Source organism: Chiloscyllium plagiosum, unplaced genomic scaffold, assembly GCF_037043375.1.
Source record: "Chiloscyllium plagiosum isolate Xiang-an unplaced genomic scaffold, Cpla_swu_hap1 HiC_scaffold_42, whole genome shotgun sequence".
In the NCBI taxonomy this organism is placed as follows: Eukaryota; Metazoa; Chordata; class Chondrichthyes; order Orectolobiformes; family Hemiscylliidae; genus Chiloscyllium; species Chiloscyllium plagiosum.
Genome location: NW_028270180.1, coordinates 95,133,107 through 95,148,490, shown reverse-complemented (window position 1 = coordinate 95,148,490; position 15,384 = coordinate 95,133,107). Strand labels below are relative to the sequence as shown.

Here is a 15,384-nt window from a genome sequence, read left to right as displayed (position 1 = left end):
TAGATAGAGGTGGGCACCACAGGGGATACAGTGCTTTATCTCCACCGCTTCCCCCTCCCCCCTTCAAATCTACTTTGATTTATTTCCTTCCCAGTCTGTCACTTGTAATGGTTTGCTTTGCCCATGATTGGCTTTGTTTATAAATATTCAATTGGTTGCACAAATGGTTTATTGCTGGTGATTATATGTTAACAAAAAGAAAAATGATGTAATGATGATTTTTGATGGTGGGAAGGTTGCTCAGCTGTGTGTGATAACACTTCTGGGTAGGAGAAATGGGGAATAAATAAAGCCTCACAGCTCACAGAATGAGAACTGAAAAGCAGTTAAATCAAACCAAAGGTTCAGACAGGGAGGGAATATTTCCCTGGAGTTTGAGTAACTGGAAAGTGATGGTGTCCGGGAGAAGACAGGATTTTGTTTTACAAAAGATTAAAAGTTTTAAAACTGTTATATTCTGACAGATCAATTTATTTTCTTTAATTTTATTTGCTGTGCAAAAAAAACTTTTACAACATTTTAAAACCAAAATTTACATACCATCCCTCACTGAAAACTGTTGTGGAAGTGCAATCTCCTGGAGAATCCCTGCCCACTTCTTCCTACCCGGGCTCCATGACTATATACATACCTGGGAGATAGCAGCAGGAGGAGACCATTCAGCCTTTCAATCCTGCGCCACAATTCAATGGGAAACAGCTGACCATCCAGCTCAGTCTCCTGTTCCTGCTGTGTTCCAATCCCCTTTCATGGCTTTACCTCGAAGAACTATAACTAAGTCCTCCTTTGGTTTCACTGCCTTTTGTTCCAGTGACGTTGCTGTGTTACTGTGTGGGTGTACGCAGGAGTAATGTGATGGTGCTGCCTCCTGGAGGATGCACTCAGCATCCCTCTTCATCCTGCAGTAACATCAACTGGGTTTCAGCAACTAGAGATAGAACCCATTTCCAGGATATGGGCATCACTGACTCAGCCAGCACTTATTCCCCATCTCTAGTTACCCTTGAGAAGGTGGTAGTAGGCTGCTGTCTTGTACCATTCACAGTCCATTTGGTGCAGAGAGACCGACAATGCTGGGAGGGAGAGTGTTGCAGGATTTTGGCCGAGTGATTCTCTATCTTTGGTTCTTCAAATGTTGGTTAACTTTATCACGATCTGCACACGACTTTGAGATTTCAGTCTGCAAATCTTCACCATCTAGCACCCTGCATAAAGAAATATGCACATATTATAAATTCAGAATAGACTGTTTCTCTACTTTCTCTGGAATATCTTTTTTCTTTTCTTCCCTCAAAGCTGTAACCCTCCAGCCCACTTACTCTCTCCCACCATTCTGACTCTGCTACCCCCAAATGTACACCCTCCACATTCTCATGGAGTTGCTGATAAACAGATCTATGCCACCACTTCCCGTCCCTGGTTAGACTCTGCACCCTTTCTGGGTTCACTTCCTTTCCCTTCAGTTGCTGCAAGTCAGTAATGTAACAGCAGAATGAAACAAAAGGAAACAGAAAGGGAGGTGGCAAATCCTGGACAGAAGAGGAACCTTCAGTCTGGGAGAATGGGTCACATCCTTCTTAGTTCCCTATTAGTTGATTCCTAGCATTACAATGAATTGGGGATGGAGGGTGGTCCTACATTGGTGTGGTGGCACTTTGACACTCCAACTGATCAATACTATAAGCAGATGCATTCCTCCTCCAGCCAATCACAGTGTGAAAAACTTTCCGCAAATTATACTAACCCAAAGCACATCTCCAATACCCGCCCACAATCTGTACATGCACAATGCTGGGTTTCCCCGCACATGTGTGGTCCTTGCCTCAGGGATTGTGGGAGTTGTAGTCCCCATGAAGCCACTGGAGCCCTGTCTCTGGAAAGTGAATGAAAAGTGTGGACTGGAGGGTGTTGTGTGTAGGATCCCCATTCAGACACACAGAACATATGGACTGTCACTGAGTTTTACTGAGACATCTGCTTCCACAACCTGATTTTCTGATGTAAGGAATATAGTTTCAGCCAACTGGGGCGTGGGATGGTTAATAGGAGGAGCAGGTTTTAAGCAGAGGTGGCTCAATTGTTAGCATTGCTGACTCACAGCGTCAGGGACCTGGATTTGATTCCAGCCTTAGGCGACTGTGTGGAGTTCACACGTTCTCCCCGTGTCTGTGCGGGTTTCCTCTGGGTGCTCCAGTTTCATCCCACAGTCCAAAGATGTGCCGGTTAGGTGGATTGGCTATGCTACATTCCCACAGTGTCCATGCGTGTGCAGGTTAAGCCATTAACCATGGGAAATACAGGGAATGGGTGAGTCTGAATAGGATGGTCATTTTTGGGTTGGTGTGGACCACTATAGGGATTCTATTCTATTCTCATGAAGAAGAATGTACTTACCTCAACGTGCTGTGAATCTGTGGGAATTCCCTATTCAAAATGCGGTGGACGCCAGGACAATGAGCAAATTTAATGCAGAGATACAGATGTTTAATTTGCAATGAGTTGAAGGGTGAGAGAGAGCAGGCGGGAAAATCCAGCTGACACCGAGGTGAGCTTAATAATCATGGTATTAAATGGTGGAGCTGGTTCAAAGGGCTGTATTGCTTCTCCTGTGCCCAATGCTTATCTTCTTACAGTAATAACTGGAAAGCTGAATCCAAAACTCACCACCTTCACCAAAGAAGATTTTCGGAAAATGGAGGATAGTCAGATGGATTAGCGTTCCAAACTTAGTGCGGAAGCATGTAGGAGATAATAATTTTGCAATTTTAAACTGAAGGGAGTTAAAAATCACACAACAGGTTATAGTCCAACAGGTTTAATTGGATCATGATGAAGGAGCAACGCTCCGAAAGATAGTGTGTTTCCAATTAAACCTGAAGGACTATAACCTGGTGTTGAGATTTTTAAATTTATACACTCCAGTCCAACACCGGCATCTCCAAATCATGTAAACTGAGGGGAGACAGTGATGTATGGTTTTAGACTGTGTCGTACTATTCACACCGTCCAGAATACTCTGTTGAGAATATCTATCCCGTACTTTATGACAAAGCCAAGGTCTCTGACAATGAAAACCAAAACACCGAGGTAACATAGCCTCACCTTGTAATCTGATGAAAAGACTTGTGATAAGTCTGGTTGAATTTAGAATATAGTTGGAAAGCGGGAAGATTAAATCCAATCCCAAGATCCTGTGCTTAAACAAAGGAGACTACAATAGGATGAGGCAGGAGTTGGCTAATGTAGACTGGAAGCAGAGTTTAGGGTGGGACAGTTGACAGACAGTGGAGGAATATCAAAGAATTTTTCAAACTGTTCAGCAAAAGTATATATCAGTGAAAAGGGAGGACTGTCGGAAATGGTGTAATCTGCCATGGGTGGCTAAGGAAATAAGGGAGTCTATCAAATTGAAATTGAAAGCATACAAATTGGCAAAGACCAAGGAGAAACTAGGAGATTAGAAAAACTTTAAAGATCAACAGAAAGCTAGATGGGATTGGGGGAGAAAAGTGATCAGTAGCTATCCCCAGGGCCAGAATAGCAGTTTACACTGCGAGAGGGGAACCTATTGTGTGGGGAACATATGGCCTCTGTAATTGTTGAAGCACTTAACTGTTACCATAGAGATAATCCTGATCAAGTTAAAAATCACAGCACACTCCAAAAGCTTGTACTTCCAAATAATCCTGTTGGACTATAACCTGGTGATGTGTGGTTTTTAACTTTACCCACCCCGCTCCAACACCGGCTCTTCCACATCAGAATCCTGACAGACAGCCCCACTGAAACTGAAGTGCCTGTCAGATAACTGACTGAGCCACAGGGGCGTGGGGGAGGGTATGTGGTTTAACCACAAAGTGCTGAGCTGAACTCTACTTTTTAACTGCCATTGCCATAGAGCTAATACTGAGAGACAGCGTCCATTCAAAACCACAAACCACAAAGGTATAAGAATGGGAGCGGCACATCGGACAGGCGGGGAGTTACCTGATGCTGCCTGGAGGTGTTCTGCATGTACGCTATCCAGGTAACTGCCATGTCTCATCAATAAAAGACTCAAAGAAGACCTCTCAGAGTTCTGTACCTAGTTATTCCTATTCAGCAGGATTTAGGAATATGAGTACACAGCAGTCAGTCTTCACAGTGGTGGATACGAAGAACATGCCAGTAATTGTCAAGGAGACTGAGGAAGGTGAGGACCTAGAAATAACTGTTATCACGAGAGAGTTAGAGCTGGGCAAGCTAATGGATCTGAAGGTGGACAAGTCTCTTTGCTCTGATGGAATACATCCCAGGGTACTACCAGAGATAGCGGGAGAAATAGTAAATATACTTGGAGTCAGAGTCCTACAGCAGATACAGGCCCTTTGGCCCAAACTGGCCCATGCCGATCAGAATGTCTATCCACGCTAACCCCATTTCCCTGCACTTGGCCCATCTGCTTCTGACCCTTTGCTATCCATGTATTTGTCCAAATATCTTTTACAAGTTGTTAATGTATTCACCTCAATCATTTCCACTGGCAGCTCAGTCCATATACATACCACCCTCTGTGTAAAACAGTTGCCCCTCAGGTTCCCTTTCTTAATTTATCCTCTAACCATAAACTGATGCCCTCCAGTCCTTAATTTCCTGAAAAAAAGACTGAGTGCATTCACCTTACCCAAGCCACTCATGATCTTATACACTTCCAGGAAACATCCCCCCTCTGTTTCCACTGCTCTAAACAAAAAAAAACTTCACTTGTCCAACCTCTCCCTCTAACACAGACCCTTGAGACCTGGCATCATCCTTGTAAATTTCTTCTGCAAATTTTTACAGTTTAATAACTGAAACCTACCCTGCATTCATCACATTTCCAGTGTTTCCCCACGGCATTGGAACTGACGTGACAACGCCAATGGATTACAAGCCATGATCGATAATTAACTCCTTTACAACAATTCCGTTTTCCTAGTATTTTCAATGCTGCAGGTATCCTTGTGTCTTTCTGGTTGCATAATTAATTTACAACTTGTCCTCATACAAAACAAATCTGTAGCTTAATTGTTCCTGGGAAATGTGCCATGTTTTTCAGATTTTTAAAAGCAAATGAAATCTCTCTCCACAGTCACCACACTAACATGGACTTGGCTGTGTCTCAGTAATTTTTACAGACACACTGACATTTGAAATATTCGCCCACGGACAGAATACACACCTTTCCTTCCACATGAAAAGGTCAATGATATTCAGATCGGCACTGATCAAGTAACCATGAAAACGGAAAAGAAAGTTCAATTTGAATTTCTCATCCACAAATCCACCCTTTCAGAACCCTACAATAGAGAAAACAGGTCACCACCGCTAACACAAGAATGGAAATTCATAAGACAATTATAGTATTAAATTGTAGTTTCTTTGTTTTCCCCCAAGCTTTAAATCTCAGTCTCACAATTGCTCTCTTCTATGAACTGAAATCCAAACCAATCTCCTCACTCCTTCCCTTCACACCCAGTTCTAACACTCTCTCCTCTCTTTGAATTCAGTTTCCTAGCTCCTGTCTGCAGACTAAGAACCAATAAAAAGGGCAGCACGATGGCACAGTAGTTAGCGCTGCTGCCTCACAGCACGAGGGTCCCAGATTCGATTCCAGCCTTGGGCTCATTCTCTCCGTGTCTGCGTGGGTTTCCTCCGGACGCTCCGGTATCCTCCCACAATCCGAAGAGTGACAGTGCAGGTCAGGTGAATTAGCCACGGTAAATTACCCATAGTGTTAGGTGCTTTAGTCAGAGGGAAATGGGTCTGGGTGGGTTGCTCTTTGGAGGGTCAGTGTGGACTGGTTGGGCCAAAGGGCCTGTTTCCACACTGTAGGAAATCTAATCAAATCAATGAGTCTGACTCAGAGCCTCCCGGGTGTTGGTGAATCCTCCCCCCACCTCCCAGGGTGTCCTTCCTGGTCAGACCCACATTGATTTTTCCCCCCAATCTGGAACCTCTTACTCATTTCCCCCACTCCGAACTCTGATGAGAACCATCCTGCACACACTGGCCAAATCATATCTAGTTGAACTAAAATGAAACAGATTAGAACTCTAATTACAGGCCGACCCCTGTCCCTCTCCATAACATTCCTGAATCTTCACAAGAGTTCTGATAACTTTCTGCAAAATGCTTCCCCATTGATACTTTGACCATTCGTCAGGATACCAGGGGAGGGGCCATTCCCCTGGGTCCTGCTTTCAGAGGGAGGAAACTGCCAATGACAGATTAACCCCACACACCCACAGCCTCCCTCCTGGCACTGACCCGCCCTGCACATACGCCAACAATTGGCCAGCACCACGCCCGTGCACTTGTCTCCCCTTCTACAGCACATGCTCCAGATCACACAGGAGCCTGGGAGACTGACAGCAGCTGCTGCCCAATAGGGTGGAGGGGGCAGGGCTGGAGATTGTCAACAATGAATGAATGTGGAGGACACTGGGGGATGGACAGGTCAGTGAGGGACAGGAGCAGTGCAGCAGCAGGAGTGGATCCTGGACAAACTGAGCAATGGGAGAGTCTGACAGGAGAGAAACTACAGGAAGGTTCTAGTTAGAGGTTCAGGCAGGGACAGCTGGGAGACCGTATGGCCTGGTGGCTTGGGCACGTTTTCTAATCTGCCTCTTCAAAGCCGCTGTTACCAAACCCTGAACCCGATCCTCTTGGTCCACAGGTAAGGACACTACCACCATTTCTTGATGGGGTAATGGAAAGAAGGAAAGATGTTCTCAATCTCACTCACATGGAAACTCCATGAGCTCCTCCCACTTACTGTCTATGGTGGGGATGGAGGAGACAGAGCAGGTGGGAGGGGGTTAGGGACATAGGGACTGCCTTTCAAAAGGAACTCACCGGCATTAGTGTTATTAACAAGACTCAACACAGTCACTAACACAAAGCTGGTGGACGTGAACTTTATCCAGAACATTAACACCCATAACTGGGTGACACAGACCCCAATGGACAGAGTTAAGTCCTGGATATTAATAACGGCTTTGTGTGTGAGAAATCACGTCTCATGAACTTGGGTCAATTTTTTTGAAGTAACAACAAAGAGGATTGATGAGGGCAAAGGAGTGGAAATGATCTACATGGTTGTCAGTAAGGTGTTCAACAAGGTTCCCCATGGGAGACTGGTTAGCAAGGTTAGATCTCATGAAATACAGAGAGAAGTAGCCATTTGGATACAAAACTTGTTTAAAGGTAGAAGACAGAGTGTGGTGATGGAAGGTTGCTATTCAGATTGGAGACCTGTGACCAGTGGGGTGTCACAAAGGATCGGCGCAGGATTCACTAATTTTCATAACTTATATAAATGATTTGGATTTGAATATAGGAATTAATGTTAGTAAGATGACACCAAAATTGGAGGTGTAGTGGACAGTGAAGAGGATTACCTCAGATTACAACAGGATCTTGATCAGATGGTTGAATGTGCTGAGGACTAGCAGATGGAGTTTAATTTAGATAAATGTGAGGTGCTGCATTTTGGAAAAGCAAATATTAGCAGGGTGTATACCCTTAATGGTAAGGCCCTCGGGAGTGCTGCTGAACAAAGAGACCTTGGAGTGCAGGATCATAGCTCCTTGAAAGCAGAATCGCAGGTAGATAGGATAATGAAGAGGGTGTTTAGTGAGCTTCCCTTTATTGGCCAGAGCCCTGAGTATAGGAGTTGGGAGGTCATATTGCGGCTGTACAGGACATTAGTTAGGCCACGCTTGGAATACTGCGTGCAATTCTGGTCTCCTTCCTATCAAAACAATATTGTGAAACTTGAAACGGTTCAGAAAAGAATTACAAGCATGTTGCCAGGGTGGGGGATTTGAGCTACAGGGAGAGGATGAATACACTTTTTTTCCTGCAGCATTAGATGCTGATGGGTGACCTTATAGAGGTTTATAAAATCAGTAGGAGCATGGGTAGGGTAAATACACAAGGTCTTTTCCCTGCGGTGGGGGAGGAGGCACGATGGGTGATGGGAGACAGGGGGGGGGGAGACCGAGGGTGGAGGGTGACGGTTAGTTTGTAGATCTACAACACAACCCTGTTCCTGTTTTCTCCTCATCCACTTCAATCCCTCTGAAGGGCTCAGAACAAGTCTACAGTCCCTGGAAAGTCGCGTTTCACGGTGATCAAGTACTGAAGGTTGCATTTGGGAGGCGGACCTTTATTGGTCTGTGCACTTATCAATAAATGGACCTGGGTTCAATGCCACTGTCCTGGGTTCATGTCTGTGGCCACAGATGCGCCTGTCTCTGACACTGACTAGTGGATCCCCTGTCACGATAGCTCTGCCGTTCTCCATCCTCCCATTCTGTGCAGCGGAGCTATCTGTAATGTCATGAATCTGGCTGTTGATTTCCCCTGAGAGGCCACCCCGCCCCTCCCCCCCCCCCCCGATAGAATCCCAAGCGGTGTACAGTATCTGTTTGAGAAGGGGAATGATCATTGTGGAGTCCTGCACTTCCTTCCTGAGCATTTTACTGGATCTGATGGTCACCCATTCCCTTTCTGCCTGTGTCACCCTCACCTGCAGTGTGACTAACTCACTAACCATGCTGCTCATAACATTCTCAGTATTGCTCCACAGTGAGTCCACTCTCAGCTCCAGGTCTGAAAAACAGATTCCCAGTAACTACAGATGGGCAAACTGCCTGCACACATAACCGTCACGGACAATGGAAGCGTCCCTTATGTCCCACATTGTGCAAGAGGAGCATACCACGGGTCGGAGGTCTCCTGTAACAACATTTCACTACATTCATCTAGTTACTCCCATTAAGAGAATTTAAATGAGTGAGCAACCTTCCTTCACTTCAAACATGCCCATTATAATAAAAAAATTTACTTAAGCTGATATGTCGTACTTTTAAAAACGTACATACTCCGCAGTTATCACTGACAAATTGACTATTCCCATTGGGACTGTGAATTTCTGAATAGCCTGAAGTAAAACGGAGTTTCAGCTTCATCTTCTCCCTGTCTCACCTCACTCTGTTTACATCCAACTCCAAAACACTCTCATTGACCCAAGCAGCCCTCACAGTGCAGCCCTGTCAATTTCATTGTCTGCTCACATATACACTGCCCTCAGCCTCCTGTACCGTTCCAATGCATCTCAATGGGAGCTCAGGAACAGCATCTCATCTTTCAATTCAGTCCTTTGTAACCCCAGAGTCAAAATGGACTTCAGCAGTTTCTGAATGAGCAGACAGATGTCAGAATCTGTAACGTTCCACCTGAAATGGTGCTGGAATGAGTCCACAAGGAATTTCAATGAGAAATTTGCAGGGAATTGGAAGTAGGGAGTTTACAGGTTAACATCATGAAGTGGATGATTGGGACTAAATCTGACAGTTCCTGCAAAGAGACGAGGCGTAATATGGATAAATTTGTGCTCTCTCTCAGGCCAATACCTCCTTCCACAGCTACAGGGCCAAGAATTAAACACATACCCAAAGGGTGATGCAACCATAAACTTAAACATCGTTCTGCTCTTTGCTTGACAAAAATATTGAAAATATTTTCCCACAGAACAGACAAATCTTTCTCCTTTCACAGTTAAATGCCAATGATATTCAGATCGTGATGACTCTGTGGACTGTAGAAACTTGCTTTTGAGATCCCAGTCTCAATTATTCTCAATTAAGATCCTATAAAATGAATTCACAAAACAAAGCTCATAGTCAGTGCAGGATGAATAGTGAAGGCAAACACTTCTTTTGGTATGTGTTGGTTGCTCCTCTTGAAATCACACCGCCCCCACCCTGGAACAAGACACGTGCATGCTCCTTGCTGTACCTTGGCCCCAGATAAAGATGGCAGCCATAACCCAGCACCTCTCACTGCCTGAAGCCCAAGCCATCTTCCGCTTTGCTGCAAACGTGGGACCAGGAGTTTCTAATTCAGACTAACGACCTGCACAGAGTGTAATTCAACTCTCCCAGTCCACACTGATACATTTCATCCAGTTTCTGTTGCCACTCTCCTCTTTCCCATTTCCGCCTCCTACACACACCAAGGGTCATCACGAGTCCAGTGACCCTTCCTCAGAACCGATGGCAGCTGGGAAAATTAGAATCCCCACAGGAAACAGGCCCTTCGGCCCAACAATTCCACACCCACCCAGACCCATTCCCCTACCCTATTACTCAACATTTCCTCGGACTAATGTACATCCCTGAACACTACGGGAAATTTAGCTGGGCCAATTCTCCTAAACTGCACATCTTCGGACTAACGGAGATAAGGGTTAAATAGGTGCGGACAGAGGCCAAAGAGAGACTGGAACATTTGGAAAGACAAAAGAGTGGATAACGATCCGGCTGGGAGGGCAGAAAGCTGTTAATGGAGGAGACAGGAACCTGGTAGCATCTCAGTAGCGGTGGTGGAAATGGCGGCCGATGATCTACGTTCTGATGCAAAAAAGACCCGGAGCATCCAGTTGCCCCCCACTTTAACACACAAGGCTGTTCCCAGGCCAACATCTCTGTCTCATGCTTACTGCAGTGTTCCAGTGAAGCTTGATGCAAGCTGGCAGAACACTTCAGAACATACCAAATGGCCTCCGATTTCAAGGACTGCAATTTCCCCTCCCGTGAATCTCCTCCACGTCCCACACCACTGCCCTTCGCACCCACACCTCCAACTGCAACAAGGATGGAATCCCCCTAGTCCTCACCTTCCACCCAGATACAATGCATCATCGTCTGCCATTTCCACCAACTACAATCAGACCTCACCACCAGAGATATATTTCCCTCCCCACCCCTCCCACATCCAACCGAGATTTTCCTGCACATCCAAACACCTCACCTTTTGTGTCCTTTGCTCTCGATGCGGTCTCCTCTACAGTGGGGAGTCAGGATGCCAACTTGTGGAACATTTCAGGGAACATGCACCAACCAAACCCACCGCCCTGTGGCCAACCACTTAAGCTACCCCCCTCTGCCGCCACGCTGCCAAGGACATGCAATTCCTGGGTGTCATCCACCCCCAAACCCGAGCCACCAGACGCCTGGAGGAAAAACACCTCATCTTGCACCTTGGGACCTTTCAACCACACGGCATCAAGGTTTCCTCATCTCCTCTCCCCCACCTCATCACAGATTCAACCCTCCAACTCGGCACTGGCCTCTTGAATTTTCCCACCTGTCCATCATCCTTCCCAATTATCCATTCCACCCTCTCACCACTACCCCATCTACTGGATTAGTGGTGCTGGAAGAGCACAGCAGTTCAGGTAGCATCCAAGGATCTTTGGAATCGACGTTTCGGGCAAAAGACCTTCATCAGGAAGGGCTTTTGCCCGAAACGCCGATTTCAAAGCACCTTGGATGCTGCCTGAACTGCTGTGCTCTTCCAGCACCACTAATCCAGAATCTGGTTTCCAGCATCTGCAGTCATTGTTTTTACTACCCCATCTACATCTACCTAGTCTCTTCCTAGCTCCCTTCCTCCCAACCCCACACACCTCCCTATTTATCTCTCAGCCCGCTTTCCCCCACTCCCACATTTCTGATGAAGTGCTTATATGCCCAATATGTCGATTCTCCTGTTCTTTGGATGCTGCCCGAATTGCTGTGTTTTTCCAGCGCCACACTTTAACACAAGCTGGAAGAACAACACCTTATCTCCCACTCGGGGACCCTGCAATCCTCTGGCTTCAACATCAAATTCAATCATTTTAGGTCCTGAACTCTCCCACGTTCTAGTTTCTTTGCCCCCTACCTCACATACCAGGCCTTGTTATTACATAGCCTGCTATTACACACTACCTATGGATAACCACTAACAGTTTCCATAAACAGCTATTCACCCTCCCCCCCAGCCAAATCATTATCCACTCCTTTGTCCAACTGCTCCAATCTCTCTCTCTTTGGACTCTATCCCCACCTATCATTTACTCCTTAAACCCTACCTTCTGCATATAAACCAATAGTTTTTTCTCAGTAATATCAGTACCTGAGGAAGCGTCACCAGATCCAAAATGCGAACCGATTTCTCTTCACAGATGCTGTCAGATCTGCTGAGCTTTTCCAGTACCTTCTGGTTGTTGTGTGTGATTTACAGCATCCACAGTTCTTTTGGTTTTAATTTACCCAGAGTATTTTTTTCAGGTCTAGCAGACTGAAACAGTGTTTATCACCCCTCCCAGTCCACACTAACTCCATCTCCCTCCCAGTCGCTTCACACTCACCGAGACCCCTCCCCCCTCACAGTGACACTGCGCTTGCAAAGCTCATGGTCAGGTGTTGGCCCGCTGGACCCATCCCGCATTCACTCCCATTGGCTGGAATATCACTCCAACTGTCCTACTCGTCTGAATCTGTGTCAATCAGCCAGGCTCCATTGTGACATAAGTGGTGGGATCCTCCCAGATGCATCAGAGGCTGAGGGATAACCTCAAATGTTTATTAAATCATGAGGGGCATGGGTAGGATAAATAGACAAGGTCTCTTCCCTGGGATGGAGCAGTCCAGAGCGAGAGGGCATAGGTTTAAGATGAGAAGCGAAAGATTTAAAATGGATCTGAGGGGCAATTTCCTTCACACTATAGTTGGTGCGTGGATGGAATCTTCTCTCGGGAAGTGGGGGAGGTTGGTACAATTATACCATTTGGCATCTGGATGGGTATATGAATAGTAAGGGAGTAGAGGGATATGTGCCAAGTGTTGGCAAATGGGACTAGATTAGGTTGGGATATCTGATCGGCATAGACCAGTTTAACCAAAGAGTGTGTTTTCATGCTGTACATGTCTATGGCTCTGCCCTGTGATGAGCTTCATAATTCACAGTGAATGGGACAGTATCTCAGAGCACAGGGGCTGGGGGCTATTCAGCCCAATGGGGCTGTACACTCTCCCTCTGGAGATGGTGCCAGTCAGTCCCAACTCACCTTCCATTTGGACATAGCCCTCCAAATCCTTCCTTTAAAAAGGAAAATTGCAAATTTGTTTTGACAATAACTACTGAATCTGCATCCAGCTGTCAATCAAACTGTTCCAGATGCTCAGAACTTACTGAGTAAAATAATCTTCACATTTTTACCCTGCATTATTTGCCAGTTACCTGAAAGTAGTTCATAAAAATTGTGACAATGTTAATAATTTCTCATGCTGTCTCTCTGTAAATTAAATTTCCTGCAAACAATTCTGCTCCTCGTTGAAATCACTGCTTAACCCTCTCAGCTCCAAGGAGAATTTTCTGACCTTCTGCTAACTCTCCATAAAAGAGAAACCGATCTTAATTTTAAATTTTTAGTGTCATAGAAATGTACAGCACAGAAACAGACGACTTGGTCCAACTTGTCCATGCCCACCAGATATCCTAAATTAATCTCATCCCATTTGCCAGGACTTGGCTCATATCCTTCTCCAACTTGCCTGATCACATATCCAATCAGATGCCTTTTAAATGTTGCAATTGTACCAGCCTCCACACTTTCTCTGGCAGCTCATTCCATACACATACCATGTTCAGCTTGAAAACATTGCCCCTCACATCCCTTTTAAATCTTTTCCCTCACACCTTAAGCCTGTGCTCTCTGGTTTTGGACACACCTAACATGGGAAAAAGACCCTGGCTGTTCACCCTAACCATGTCCCTCACGAGTGTATCAACCACTGAGGTCACCTCTCAGCATTCGATGCCCCTGGGAAAACAGCCACAGCCAATTCAGCCTCTCCCTATAACTCAAACTCTCAAACCTGGCAACATTTTTGTGCATCTTTTCTGAATCCTTTCAAGTTTCACAACATCATTCCTATAGCGGGGAGACCAGGACTGAAAGCGGAATTCGAGAAGTAGGTGAATCAATGCCCTGTACAGCTCCAAAATGCTCCTATACTCAATACAAAACACCTTCTTCACTAGCCTACCTAAGATTCCACTTTCAAGGAAGTGTGAACCTGCATTCCAAGGTCTCTTTGTTCATCAACACTCCCCAGGAACTCCTCATTAAGTGTGCAAGTCCTGCTCTGATTTGCTTTTCCAAAATGCAGAACCTCATTTATCTAAATTAAACCCATCTGCCCCTCCTTAGCCCATTTAATTGAAGTCCCATTGTACTGCGGTAACCTTCTTCACTGCCCATTACACCTCCAATTTTGGTGTCTAGTGTAAACCTACTAACCATACCTCATATATTCACATAAAAATCATTGATATAAATGACAAAAAGCAGTGGACCCAGCACCCATCCTGACAGCATATTTCTCAGTTGTTGGGTTGGGTAAGTTGTTGGCATGGACGGTATGGACTGAAGGGTCTGTTTCCATGTTATACATCTCTATGACCTTCATTCTGTATCTAAATAGCTAGTCCTCCCTGTATTCTACAGTCTCAAACTTGCTAACCGGTCTGTTATGTAGAACCGTGTGTCTTCCTGGAGTCCAAGTTAGTGACTTCCATATACAAAGCCATGCTGCCTGTCCCTCATCACTTCTTGCCTTTCCAATTACAGGTAAATCATGTCTCCGAGAATCACATCCAACAACTTCTGTGCCACTGATTTCAGGCTCACTGGCCTATTGTTCCCTGGCCTTTCCTTCCCATCTTTCTCAAATAATTGCGCCCATCTTCCAGCACCTCACCTGTGACTATCAATGACACAAATATCTCAGCGTGGGGTCCAGCAAACACTTCCCTAGATTCCCACAAAGTTCTGGGTTACACCTGAGCAGGTCCCAGGGATTATTCCACCTTGCTACCGTTTAAGACATCCAATACCCCCTCCTCGGTAATATGGACACTTGTCACGTTATCACTATTTATTTCTCCAAACACTCTCGCTGCCACATCCTCTTTCAGTAAAAGAATCTCATATAGAATCTCTCCCAGCTCCTGCGGTTCCACAGACAGCCTTGATAATTTTTGCGGGTACCTATTCTCTGCCTGGTTACTCTTTGTCCTTAGTGTATTTGTACAATTACTTTGGATTCTCCTTAAACCTATTTCCAAAAGCTATCTCATGTCCCCTTTTTGCCCTCCTGGTTTACCTCCAGTATACTCCTACTGCCCCTACACTCCTCTAGGGATTCACACAAACACAGCTCTCTGTACCTGCCATATCCCTCCTTCATTTTCTTGACCAGGCCCACAATTTCTCTCGACAGGCAGCATTCTCTACCCCTTGGCCTTAACAGGAACATACTGTCTATATACTCTCATTGTCGCAGGCCTATGGAGGCAATGGCAGATGAGGATACAGAAGCAATCATTCTCAGTTCAGAGGTAATGTTGGGAAAGATAACAGCCTAAAGGTAGATGGGTCTCCTGGCCCCGATAGAATGCATCCCAGGGAAAAAAGGAGATGGCGGGGGGGGGCAGGGAATAGCAAATACAACTCGTTATTTGAAG

The 15,384-nt window shown here is 45.6% G+C and overlaps 1 long non-coding RNA gene across 1 annotated transcript in view; it reads right to left on the bottom strand.

Moving 5' to 3' along the window:
• Positions 1-467: 467 nt before the first annotated feature.
• LOC148138011 (uncharacterized) overlaps positions 468-15,384 on the bottom strand; it is a 40,320-nt gene continuing 25,403 nt past the window's right edge. Inside the window, exon 4 of the long non-coding RNA XR_015754134.1 lies at positions 468-1,205. This is a non-coding gene — a long non-coding RNA (uncharacterized LOC148138011). The remainder of the gene's footprint in view (positions 1,206-15,384) is intronic.